The sequence below is a fragment of the Octopus bimaculoides genome, chromosome 5, assembly GCF_046866305.1.
Source record: "Octopus bimaculoides isolate indiv1 chromosome 5, ASM4686630v1, whole genome shotgun sequence".
Lineage (NCBI taxonomy): Eukaryota > Metazoa > Mollusca > Cephalopoda > Octopoda > Octopodidae > Octopus > Octopus bimaculoides.
The window spans coordinates 100,357,646-100,372,016 of NC_142932.1; positions in this window are offsets into that span (position 1 = coordinate 100,357,646).

Here is a 14,371-nt window from a genome sequence, read left to right on the forward strand (position 1 = left end):
AAAGGCGACTAAGGGTGGTTGCTGAGTGGTGGAGGAGAGGAGGAGGGTAAAGCAAAGCAACCGATAGATTTGACAGAGATGCGCGTGCGCAGTTACGAGCTAGGACGGTCAAAGTTGAAAAAATACCTCCAGCAATAGAAACCCGAGTAACATTTATTTAATTTTTTATTCTCACCATCGAAGAGGTTCATCAAACAGATAACGTAAAATATTATTCAGTAAATGGCCCCGTTAAATCATTTATTATTCTTTCTCTTGACAACACGTTAACTAGCATAACGGTTCTACACTATCACTTGATCTGCTAGAAATAGTAACTAATTAATACTCCCTTAAATCACACCTGTCTCGTAGAAAAAAATAAAAACATATGTATGTAGTTCTAGAAGCGCTAGAAAAAACGTGATAATCGTTGAAACGATTTCATTTTCACTTTACTGAGCCAGTACTATTCTGGAGCTGTGCTAAACAATGTCATTGTGATTTTTATTTTCTACCAAACTATAGTTTTGCCGACTCAGACCTACCACATCTTTCTGAATTCTAGTGAATATTATGATTATTATTAATGTCTGAAACACAGGGTGGATAGCTGTGTCGGTAGAGGAAGGGTCAAAACGCATCGTGGTGCGATAATTAGTTATGTCCCTCTGAATTTGAGTTTTGCTTGGTTGGAAATTGTCTGTCCATTCTGAGATCGATTAAATATATACCATTCAAGTACTACTGTTCTCTCTATCAAAACCTATAATAAAGTGTCTATGTAAGAAATCATTAGCTGATCATAATCTTTTTATTTCGCGTGAACTTCCGAATTTCCCTTATCTTTCGTTTTTTGTTTGTATCGGTTCCTTCTGAGATTTTATTTTTGTTTTAATGTTAAATATATTAGTAGATAAATACGAAAATTAAAATTTTAGAGATCCACCTTATTCTTTGCATTTTTAAAAGTCAACAAGGCTAATATTCATGTGTATATTTACACCGAAATACAGAAAAAATTCAAAGTGATTGATTCAATTTATACATTTCGTGAGGTAAAATATTGATTAATGACAAAAGAAAAACAAATTAGAGGATCGCATAATTTTTTATAACAGTAGGTGAATGAAGAACAATTAAATCTCTTTAATTGAAAATAAAGATGAAATGAAATAAGCTACTTAAATTTGCAAAGTACGTTTAAAACAATTCTAGCCTTGCTTTTTCGCTAGATTTGGAAGACTGATAAGCAACGCACGAGTCATCGAGGGAAGGGGAGGTAAGCATTGCATGATGGGAAACATTGATTTATTTTTGTTATGCGTTTATGTCTACCGTACACACACACACATATATGTATGTGTACATGTATGTATACGTATATAAATATATACTTATACATGTATATATGTTTTATAAACACACAAATATCTTTGTGTATAATACATACGGGTGTGTGAGCATGCTTCTATATATATATATATATATATACATATGTGTGTGTGTACGTATATATTTATGTATGTGGAGAGAGAAAGAGACAGACAGACTCACACATAAATGTATGTTTGGATGTGTATGAACATGTATTATATATATCATTATTCTATATTATAACTTCTAAACAACAAAAAGTGAAGCAATTACATTTTTTAATTGAATATACATACATGCATGTGTGTGTTCAATTTTAAAAAATGTAATTGCTTCACTTTTTTGTTTGAAAGAAGTTATATATATGTGACACGATGATTTGTTTCTAACATTACAGTTTTTCTTTTATTTTTGTATATATTAGTGGTGGATGCATTGGTTATTGAATCAATCCAAATACTTATTTTAACGAGTCAAGACTGAGAAAGGTAAAGTTAACACAGACATGATTTGAACTCAGAATGAAATTAGACAGGTAAAATCGGTATAGCAACGGACAAAATAGTTGGCTGTTCTGCTGAAACCATCTTCGCCCACAAAAAATATTTGATTGCTACTTATTTTATCGACCTCAAGAAGACGAAAGGCGAAGTTGACCGCCACGATATACAGGCGGAGGTAAAGAATATGCACACCACCCGTTTTCTGCGTAACCCTAACCCTAAACACTGGATGTGCGTATTCTTTACCTTCGCCGGGATTTGAACTCAGAACTCGATGGTATGTAGTCAGCTGTTCTACCTCTATCATTCCCAGCCTTCATTATAAAAATAATAGTAGTGACAGTAATACTAATTTTGGCACAAAGCCAGCAATTTTGATAGGAGGGGAAAGTCAATTACATCGACTCCCAGTGCTCAACGGGTACTTATTTCAGCGATCCCTAAAAGATGAAAGGCAAAGTTGACCCTCGGTAGTATTTGGACTCAGAGCATAAAGGAAGAAGAAATTCCGTTAAAGAATTAAGAATCCTTTCTGTTATAGACACAAGACTAGTTGATTACATCGACCCTTGTGTTTAATTGGTACTTATTTCATCGACCCTGAGAGGATGAACGGCAAAGTCGAACTCGTTGGAATTTGAACCTAGAACGTAAAGACGGGCGAAAATGCCTCTAAGCATTTTGCCGGGCATGCTAACAATTCTGCCAGATCGGCGCCTTAATAATAATTCTTTAAAATCTTGGTACAAGTGGCGGGAAGTCGATTATATCAACCCTCAAAAGGATAAAAAGCGAAATCGACCTCGGCAGGATTTGAGATCAGAACGTAAAAAGCCGGAATTTCTTTTATTTGCGAAAGATAGCCAACATTTTTTAATTTTTAGATATTAATTTTTTACCAGAAGTTTCCACTATTAGGCCGACCGCAGTATATGACTAGTATTTATTTTACAAACCCTGGAAGGGTGAACGGATAAGTAATTCTTGAAGGGATTCAGACTCACAGCGTAAAAGAGGAATGTAACTAAATATGCTAGTTACGTTAACAATGATTTCTAACATGGCACAGTAGTAGTAGTAGTAGTAGTAGCAGTAGCAGCAGTAGTAGTAGTAGTAGTAGCAGCAGCAGCAGCAGCAGTAGTAGTAGTAGTAGTGGTAGTAGTGGCGGGGGGGGGGGGGCGTTGTCATGGAAACTGTTCACCATAGCGACAGAATGACAGATGAAAGTGAGGCTGTCGTCTGATCGCTTATCAGAACTTATCTGATTAAATGGCGGTGAAAAACGAAATATTTAAAAGAAATAGCTGGTTTGCTCAGTGTTGGTTGGTTAATATATATCTATGGGTACTACGAAAGCAGCACGGTCCCGAACGCGCAGTCGCGCGTCCGCGCTAGCTAATCGTGAGTGGTCGATCCTAACCCTAACCCGCGTTTGCAAATGAATACGTGTTTAGGGTTAGGGTTAGGATCGACCAATCACGACTACTAGCGCGACTGCGCGTTCGGGACCGTGCTGCTTTAGTAGTACCTATCTATGATTTGCTCCTATTTTCCTCACAACCCAATCTTGGAAAATTAACGGTTTTGCAAGTCGGTTTTCTTCAACAACATCGGCATCATATTAAATCATCACCTTTATCATCATCATCATCATCATCATTATTAGTGGTGGCGGTGGCGGTGGTGGTAGTGGTGGCGGCAGCGGTAGTAGTATTAATGCTAACACTACCACCACCACTACAACTACTATTCATCGGCTATCAGAATAGCATTTTTTTATCATTCATACATCACCTCCACAACCACCACACTACTACAACAACTACTATTAATACTACTACTGTTGCAGTTACTACAACTGTTAATGTCATCACCATCACCATTATCACCACCACTAAGAGATCTACTATTTTCACAATTATTGCTATTGTTAATACTATTGTCGATATTGATTTCTTATATAGACACAAAGCCACATAGTATTGGTAAAGGGAAAATGAAGATGTGTGACATTCATGCCCTAACTAAAATGACAAGTCAGGAAACAAAACAGTTTTGGCTCTCTGAGGAACTATCTCTGTCTCTTGTAGGACTTTGCCATGGCAGTGGTTTCACTTTCAGGTTCAATCCCATTATGTGGCACCTTGGACAAATATCTCCTTTGATGGCTTCAGATCAAACCAGTGAGTAAAATTTGGTAGATGAAATCTATGTGAAAGCCCATTATAGAGACTATTTCTGTTATTGGATGATATGCTTAACCCATCACCCAATTTAACACCACCATCTAGCCATTGGGAGCCTCTAGTAGAATCCACATTGTTGGAAGCATTTGGGTCAGGTCTCCAGTCTGAGGATGAATTCTTCTCTTGAATAGAAGTGTGAATGTTGTCCCTCCTACCCTGACTAAACTAATGTTAATCACCAGCCAGTTCTCATAGAATGATGAACCATAGATGTTCTTCCAAACCTATAGTCAAGACTCTGGAGAACAGTAGTGCTGCAAACGTTGATGAATAGAGGAAGTTGATGGATTGTTATGTGTTTGGTGTATCTGTCATTGTCTCTGATACAAATGCAAATGCTAGATAAATGATGACAATGCTACACTTATGATTTAAATAGTTACATTTTCTCTGCACTCAGGCCCTCTTGACTCACCTATCTCTCTTATCACTTCCCATTTGCTGTGCCTCACATCCCTAGCCCTGAACAAAACCCTTTCCCAATAATTTCTTCTCACAAATTCATCCTCCTCTGACTATCCCAGAAAATGGTTTTTGTGTTAAAAAAATTTAGATTTAGCTTCCATGCCTGGAATCACCTCTCTAATTCCACTATAGATTCAGCTATGAGAGCTAGATCTTCAGCGTAAACGATTTCCAATGAACAGCCAGTCTTAAACTCCCCTGCAATGGCCTGTAGGACTATAATGAATAGAAGTGGGGCTGAGGGGTGTCTTGATGAACTAACACCTTCACTTACTGCATCTTTGCACATAGCTTGTACAACTTTCACAAGCTAGATTATTGAATGTGGTACTCTGTCAAAGCTTTCTCTAAGTCAACAAATACCAGGAATAGTGGTTCACTCTTAATCAAGTATTTTTCCTGCAGTTACTTTACTAAGAAGATTGCATCCATAGTACCTCTTTGACACACAAAATTAAACTGTATCTCATGTAGATCTTCAGTCTCAGACCATTTGTGCCATGACTTTCTCTATAACCTTCATAATCTGATCCAAGAGTTTTATTTCTCCTTAGAGAGGAAAATTATTCCTCTCTAAGGCATTTCCTTCACCTTTGTAACAGTTAATAAATAGTAAATTGTCAGTATAGGGTAGTAAATTAAGAAAGTTGTGAATTGCTAGAAGAGTCATTTGTTTAGACTTTGAGAATGCTATAGATTCTTGAGAATCTAGCTCACCTCAGAGTTTGAGAGTTAGGAAGTGTCATGTGAGACATTTTTATTGTTCTGTTGAGTTGGAGAAGTAAAGAGAGTTTTCAAATTTGATTGATAACAAGGTGTACATTAACATACCTGATAATGGCCAAAGCAGGATTCCTACACAATTGGTTCACGCAGGAAAAATTATCCAAGGTAAATAAAGTTGTCAGGGGATTTAAGATGAGTATACTAGATCTAGAATTGTTTACCCAACAGTTGCTCCAAAGAGGGTTTTAGAATCCACTTACATTTTATTATGTCAAGTAGATAGTCATCTATATATTAAATTGCTTTCCTTCAAGGTAAAGAAATAAATTGGCCTGCTTATCTGTTGCCACCAACTAAGGTTGACAATGACATAAGAAAACTATGGAAACTCTAAATCTGTGAATGAGTTGAATGAAGCTTCTAGGTGATGGTACCTCATTGTGAAGAATTAGTTACTTAAATGGTATTTTATTGTGAAGAATAGGTTATTTAAATCAGAAAGTTGCATGAAATCATTTCCATACATGTGGATGTTTCTGTTGGTATGAGGAGTTTCTAGTTTTTCTAGATCAGTCAATAGCAAAAAATTAAATCTTCCTTGCTGTGAAGTCAGAAAAATCCTCCAAGTTGGTCTGGATATTGATCAAAGATGGGATAATGAAGTTGTTGCCAAGACAAGGATGTGAAGGATGATTTGAAGTTTCAAAAATTGGGAAAGAGAAACTCGATCATGCAGAAGACACTACCATGAGGTAGGGGAATGATAAACTACTACAGGAATTACATACAAAAAAAGGTTGGATCAGTTTTGATGTAAGAGAATTTAGTTTATTTTGAGGAAGTGTGAGTTAGAGTGTATAAGACTAGCTACAAAACATCAAAAAGCAAAGAGGAATTGATTGTAAGTTTGCATTCTGAATCTTGGTTACACACACAAACTAAAAATTGGAGCAGCTTTCTTTGACAATCTGGAACATGTTGGATATCTGAGTGAACATTATGTTGTTGGAAATAAAGGTAAATGTTTTTTACGGCAATGATAGTAAAGACGAATTAGAAAAGTTGCCAAAAGCACCCAGGTAGCTGAAACTATAAAAAAAATTGGATCTAACTGAAATTTGTATGTTCAATAAAACTTCTTGTTTTTGGTGGACTGCTACATATTTTGCTAGACTGCAAATTCTAGAATGCACAGTTTTACTGATTCAAGCACAAAGAACTTAGACAAATGTTTAAGAATTGAAAGGGCTATTCTCAGAAAGATGTGGAGATAGTAAGAAATCAATGACTACTAACAGATCCAATGCAAACTATTACACATAGATCTAACAACAAGTGGAAGAGGTAAAGTGGTAGAGATGATGGTGGGGAGAGACCAGTAGCATACATTGTTTCACAGGTAGCATGGCATAATAAATAGGAGTGAGGTAGAGTGTTAAAGAAATGAGAAGGTTCGAGAGGTGTGATGACATCCTAGTTATATGAACAGCATAGTACAGTGAACAAGATAGACACACTATCATCCTTACACAGACAGTATAGAAAAGTAAATAGAAGACAGGGTGAGATGAAAAAGTAGGTGATAAAGAGATGGGCATTAAAAGATATAGAAAGCTGTTGAGTAGATCTAACAGGGGAATATTGGATGAAGTCAAAATTAGATATATTATACTTCCTTGTTTTGCTATATTTGTATAGGTGGGTAAATCTCTAACACTGTCATTATCGTCATTTAATGTCTGCTTTCCATGCTGGCATGGGTTGGATGGTTTAACCGAGGAATGGCAAACAAAAAGGCTGCACCAGGCTCCAATCTGATCTGGCAAGGTTTCTACAGCTGGATGCCCTTTCTAACGCCAACCACTCAGAGAGTGTAGTGGGTGCTTTTTACGTGCCACCAGCAGGAGGCCGGTCAGGTGGTACTGGCATTGACCATGCTCGAATGGTGCTTTTTACATGCCACCAGCACAGGAGCCAGTTAGGCAGTACTGGCATTGGCCACAACAAAGATTTCACTTGACTCAACAGATTTTCTCAAGCACAGTTTATTGTCCAATGATTGAAGGGTACTCTTAAAATGGGCTGGTTATGCTACACTGGCATAGGCCACGGTATTGGTCTCACTTGGCTTGCCAGGTCTTCTCAAGCACAGCATATCTCCAAAGGTCTTGGTTGCTTGTTACTGCCTCCATGAGGTCCAACGTTTGATGGTCGTGCTTCACCACCTCATCACAGGTCTTCCTGAGTCTACCTCTTCCACAGGTTCCTTCTACTGTTAGGGTGTAACACTTTTTCATGCAGCTGTCCTCATCCATACGCAATACATGAACTTACCAGTGCAGTTGTTTCTCTTGCACACCACATATGATGCTTCTTATGTCCAACTTTTTTCTCAGGGCACTTACACTCTGTCATGTATGCACACTTACATTACACATCCAGCAGAGCATACTAGCTTCATTTCTTGCAAGTTTACACGTCCTCAGCTGTCACAGCCCATGTTTCACACATGTATCATACAGTCTACCTTTCACTCTGAGCTAGAGGCCCTTTGTTTCCAGCAGAGGTAGGAGCTCTCTGAACTTTGCCCAGGCTATTCTTATTCTAGTGGAAACATTCGAGTGGAAACACCAACATTACACATTCATGCAAAGCATACTTACCTGATTTCTTTCTAGTCCTCTCAAACTCTCTGCATGTAACATCATAGTTCATGCACAGATCCATACAGTTTGCTCTTCACTGAGAGAGAAAATCTTTGTTCCTAACAGAGATAATTACTCCCTAAACTGTTCCTAGTCCATTGTTATGCCAGCTACTACACTTTCAGAACACCCACATCCACTGCTAATTAGGTCACCTAGATAACCAAAGCTAGCAACCACTGTTTGGTAGATCTTAGGGTATTTCAGAGAATTTATTTTTCATGTGTTTTCAGTGCTTAATACTCTTGATATCTGCTGTATATAAAGTCTACTTTCTCTATTAGCCTGTCTATGATTTCACTACATTCTTATATATTCATAGTTCAGTGAATTCACCATTTGGATTTTCTATCTGTGTTCTTTCTCTGCATAATGAGCTTGGTCATTTCTCTGAAGATAGCAAGATCCTGTCTTATTTCCAACTTACAAACAATTTAGATTTTGCTGTTTACTTTAAAACATCTTGCATCCATGCCTGGAATTTCTTCTGTAATTCAATTGCAGCTGTAATAGAATTTCCATGGACAGCCAGTCTTAAATTCCTCTGCCAAGGCCAAGGAAGCCTATGATAAATAGAAATGAGTAGAGAATTGAGACCTGATAGACCACTGTCTGCAGGCTAAATTCATTATTGTAATCATTGCTAATACTTGTTGTCTCTAAGCCATTTATCTGCCCTTAATTTCCTTTATGGCTATCAAATTATAGAGCATGAAACCTTGTAAAGGTTTTTTTTTCTTGTTCAACAAATACTTGTTAAGTACATCCATGTGCATGTGTGCACGTGTGTGTGCACACACACAATCAAATGCACACACACACACACACATAAATGCACATAAGATCATTTGGATCACAGAACTCCAGCAGCATTGTTCCCTCCTCATTGTGGGAACCAAAACCATAGCCATCATGTACACAATGGAAGCTTTGTGGTAAGAGGTTTCTTCCCAACTACACGGTTTTGGCTTCAGTTCCATTGCATAGCACTTTGGACAAGTATCTTCTTCTACACCTCAGAACTGACCAAAGATTTGTGAATGGATTTGGTAGATGGAAACTTATATACATAAATGGATATGTGTCGCTGACTACTTACTTTGACTTTGTGTCATCATCATGCAAGTGGTGTCCTTCATTCCCAATTTTCCATGTTTGGTCATGGGGAAATATTACCTTACTTGGGTAAGGGTTGGCAGCAGGAAGGACATCTGGCCATCAAAAGTTCACCTCAATAAATTCCATATGACCCATGCAAGCCAAGTGAGACCATAACTCTATGTCAGGGGTGTAACCAGCCCACTTATGCATACCTTTCCTTCATTGGACACTAAACTCTGCTTGATCATTGCCAGAGCAGCAAACTAGCTTCTGTGCCGGTGGCACGTAAAAATGCTGGTAGCACATGAAAAACACCATTTGAGCATGGCTGTTGCCAGTACCGCCTGACTGGCCCTCGTGGCAGTGGCACGTAAAAGCACCCACTACACTCTCGGAGTGGTTGGCAGCAACATTTCTGTTTATCTTAAAAAATAGAAAAAAATATTAATATCATCATCACAATAGAGTAATGGCTGGTACAATTCAATAAAAATGTTGCAGGAAATGCTTTGCAGTATTTAATGATATTCCCTTGCATATGGATTTGGATCCTGCTTAGGTTGATTTCTAATGAAAATAAATACAGCAAGTATTGCAAAGCATTTGGAGTTGATATGATGAAGTGTTTCCTCCCACAAAATTTGTGGTCTTGTACTTATTTCAAAAATCCTTATTCACAGTGAGACTGTTAATGGCAGAATCGGAAGGGTATCTGACAAAATGCTTTTAACTATTTAGTGACATCATTTAAAGTTCTGTCTTCAAATCCCAGTGAGGACAACATTGCCCTTCATCCTATCCTACAAGGCTTGATAAAATAACTATTGGTCATGCATGGTGTGGTGAGTAGGGTCAGATAATTGATTATTCCATTCCACAAAATTTGTGGCTATGATAGAAATCATCATCATCTTACTGCAGTGGATGACAGAATTGTTAGTGAAGTGACCACAATGTGCCAAAGTGTCTTGTTATATTCCTATACAATCATAGTTCAAATTCCAACAGGGTCAACTTTAAATTTTCATCTTTCTGGATTAAATCAAATAAGAATCAATCAAATACTTGGGTCAATTAAATCAATTAGACCTCTCCACCAAAATGCTGTGTTAAAAATCAACACTACTACTACTACTATGGTGCTGGCAGAATCATTAGAGTGTCAGACAAAATGCCTCACAGTGTTATTTCTGACTCATTACATTCTGAGTTCAAATTCCACTAGGATCAACTTCACTTTCCATCTTTCCAGGGTCAATAAAGTAACTTTACTAGTCAAGTACGAGGTTAAAGGTATTGACTAACCCCATCTCCTCAAAATTACTGGCCTTGTGCTAAAATTTGAAACTATTATTATTATTATTGTTACTAGGGTGGTAAGCTGGCAGAATCATTTACACATTGAACAAAATGCTGAGTTCAAATCCTGCTGATGTATGCATAAATTTTGCTTTTCATTCTTTCAAGAGTGTTAAAATAAGGTTCCAATCAAGTACTGGAGTCCTTGCAATCAACTTTACCCCTCTTCTCAAAATACAGTCTTTGTATCAAAATTAGAAAGAATTATTATCATAATTAATATTGGTAGGAAGGTGGCAAGCTGGTAGAATCGTTATCATACCAGTCAAAATACTTAGTAGCATTCCTTCTTAGTTTATGTTTCGAGTTCAGATTCTGTCATGGTCAACTTTGCATTTCATCCTTTCAGGTTCAATGAAATAAGTACCAGTTGAGCATTGGGGTTGATGTAATTGACTTACACCTTCCCCACAATTTCAGGCCTTGTGCTTATGGCAAGGCAGCAAGCTGGCAGGATTAATGTCTTGCCAGTCAAAATGCAGCATTTCTTCTGGCTTTATATTCTGTGTTCTAATACTGCCAAGGTCAACTTTGCCTTTTGCCCTTTTGGGATGGATAAAATAATCAACCCCAGTTGAGCACTGGGGTTGATGTAATCAGTTTCCCCACCCCTCATATTTGTTGGCCTTGCACCAAAGTAAGAAAGGGTCATTACTATCGGTGGTGGTAGCTGGCAGAACTAATAGTATAGCATACAAAATGCTCTCTATGTTCTGGGTTTAAATCCAATTGGGAATGCATTTGCCTTTCATTCATTAGAAGTCAATAAAATAAGTACCAGTAATATACTGAATTCGATTTTATCAACTATAGTCTCTTCCAAAATTACTGGCCGTGTGTCAATATCAGTAATCCATTTAACCAACTATACTTTATTCCAAAACATGCGACATGCATTTTATTATTATTACTATAACTGATGAACATTTGATTGGCAGAATCATTAACACAATGGAACAATGTCCTGTGATATTTCTTCTGGCTTGTTACATTAGGAGTTCAAATCATACAAAAGTCAGCATAGCCTTTCATCCTTCTAAAGTCAATAAAGTAAAGCAGCAGTTCCCAACCATTTTTGCACCATGGACCAGTTTCCTGCAGGATAATTTTTCCACAGACCAGAGATCACATGCATAAGACACAATAAAGTGCATTATATATCATTTAATTATTACATATATGATTATTATATATATAATACATATATATATATTACATATATGATGCAAAAGCATCCTGCAGACTGTAATAGTGAATAAAATTAAAATAAAATTAAAATAAAATTATAAAATTTATTCTTTCTGTGTGGCCTGGTACCATGGCTCAGTAGTTGGGCCCCGAAGTAAAGTACCAGTGAAGAACTGGGGGTTGATATAATTGAATAAACCATCCTTACAAAACTACTGGCCTTGTACCTAAATTAGAAATGAAACTGATTACAAAGACAAAAAAGCTAAAAACAAAAACAAAAAACAAAGACAATTGACTTTGTTTATTTAATTTTATTTCTTTTTTTTATTTATTATTTTAAATCTTTTAGTAGTAATGTTATTTTTTAAAAATCTGTTTTGTAATGGTGGTGGGATGACAAAACTGAAAATGTGCAACACAAAATGTGAAATTTATAGTGAATATTTAGTGAAAGACAATTGGATATAATACACAGAGTCAAGTACCAATGAGTGTGACATGAAGTAAACAAATAAATACATACACCTATTTTTATAAGAATATAAGAACTTTATACATGCACACACACATATATACATACATACATATATATATATAAAGATAAAATTAAATAGAGAGATACAATTGACAATCTAATCATTTATTTATATTATAATATAACATACTATGAATTGCCTTGAAGGAATTACTTTCCTTAATTTGTTAATTTATATATATATATATATTTATATATATATATATATATATATATATATATATATATATATATATATATATATATATATATATATATATATATATATATATATATGTATGTATGTATATATAAATGTGTATATATATATATATATATATATGTATACACATACATATATATACGTATATATACATATACATACACACACACACACATACTTATATACATGTGTATACACACACACACATACACACCTATACACCTATAAACAGATAAACAAGAACACAAACTGTAAAATAATCCTTAACATCAAAAATGTAGATTCATTTTCATTGTTGCTCTAGGTTATGATTTTTGTAACATTTAATATGCTAAACACGTGTTCACACAGAGTTTATTGGTGGAAACTTGATTGATACATTGAGCATCTCAAGTAACTTCATAGTAGTTTCATTACAGGTACGTCTTCTTAGTCTGACAGCTGTAGTTCATTTGTTAAAACAGAAATAATTTAGCCACTGCTCAATTCATTCACTGAAGCATAACTATGATCAAAGACCTTCAGGCAATGACTATTTCATCTCTTTTTCATATATCAAAAATTATATTGTCTATTGTATACATCTTTATGAAAGATAGTTGGATGTGGCTCAAAGGGGATTTGGTCAATATTTCTAACAGATTAAATGAACAAATGCATAGAAGGCAATTATAGCACAGTTCAAAGTGATTACAAATCCTGTATGAAGAAGATGAAGTGACATATGTGTTGATTTGTTGATTGTTAAATAGAACAAGTAAAAGTGATTATATAGAAGCTTAGCTTTCTCACGATAGTAAATGGTTCTGTTGTTGTACTGACTCTTATCTACCAGCTAACACCCAGACCCTGAGTCCTAGAGTTAACTGATTAACAAATCATGTGCATTTCTGATTTTGGTCAGCTAATATTTACAGAGAAGCCTATTGTCATAGGATTTCGTTGAAATGTGACTACAATATCATTTTAACTTATTCACGATCATATTTCTTCCAAAATAGACTACCTATATGCTTTAATTAATTTTTCACAATCCAAAAGTATTAGAGGAGTTTAGTAAAATAACTAATGGTTAATTTTTATATATTCATTGGTGGTTATATGAACCAGTGTTTGGAATACAATGGTACTATAATCTAATGAAACATTTGTTAAATTTATAGTGTTGCTGTTGCTTACAAAAGTGAGTTGTTTTCTACCTTAAGTATCTATCTTAGGTGGACTAAGTGAGTTAAGAAATGTTTTAGTCAAAGATACAATATAGCACCATTTTCAGTATATAACATGTCAACTCCTTGGCTGATCAACTAATGAATCAACAGTGTTGCTGCTGCCTGGAGTTGTATCCCTGTAGTACCTCGCTATAGTTAGAAGGATTGAGTTATTTAAAATTCAAGTGTCAAGGTAACAGATACAGTGCAGTACGAAGATATGAACTACTTATCGCTCAAGTGGTTATCTGATAATTTATTCACACAGTATTCACAGTCCTCACATTTTCTGAACAAACTTGAGTCATGAGGAGCTCTACACTGTTGCTTGATCTGTTTTATAATAATAGCCAAATCTTTAGTAAATCATACTCAACAATCTCAGCAATTTAAAAAGGGAAGAGGACATATGTATCCAGTATAATGCAGCTTTGGATATATTATATATTAAAAAAAAAAAAAAAGATAAGATAATTACAGTCTGAATGTCATTGATCATAGGTCTGCTCTATCATGACTGACTTTGGATTAAGCAACAACAAATGGTAAACAGGAAGTTTCAGGGAGTTACAGTTCTGTGTTAATGATGATATTATGGATAAAATGAAAACTAAGGGTAACAAGAAGAAAATGAATTTATGTTACATTCCTCACAATATCAGCATCTATTATATTCTTTATTTGTTGCTAGGTATCATAGAGCAATAACTGTTTCTAGATTATATTAACTAATGTCTTCTTTAATTTTCAAAACAGTAGGGTTTGATTCGA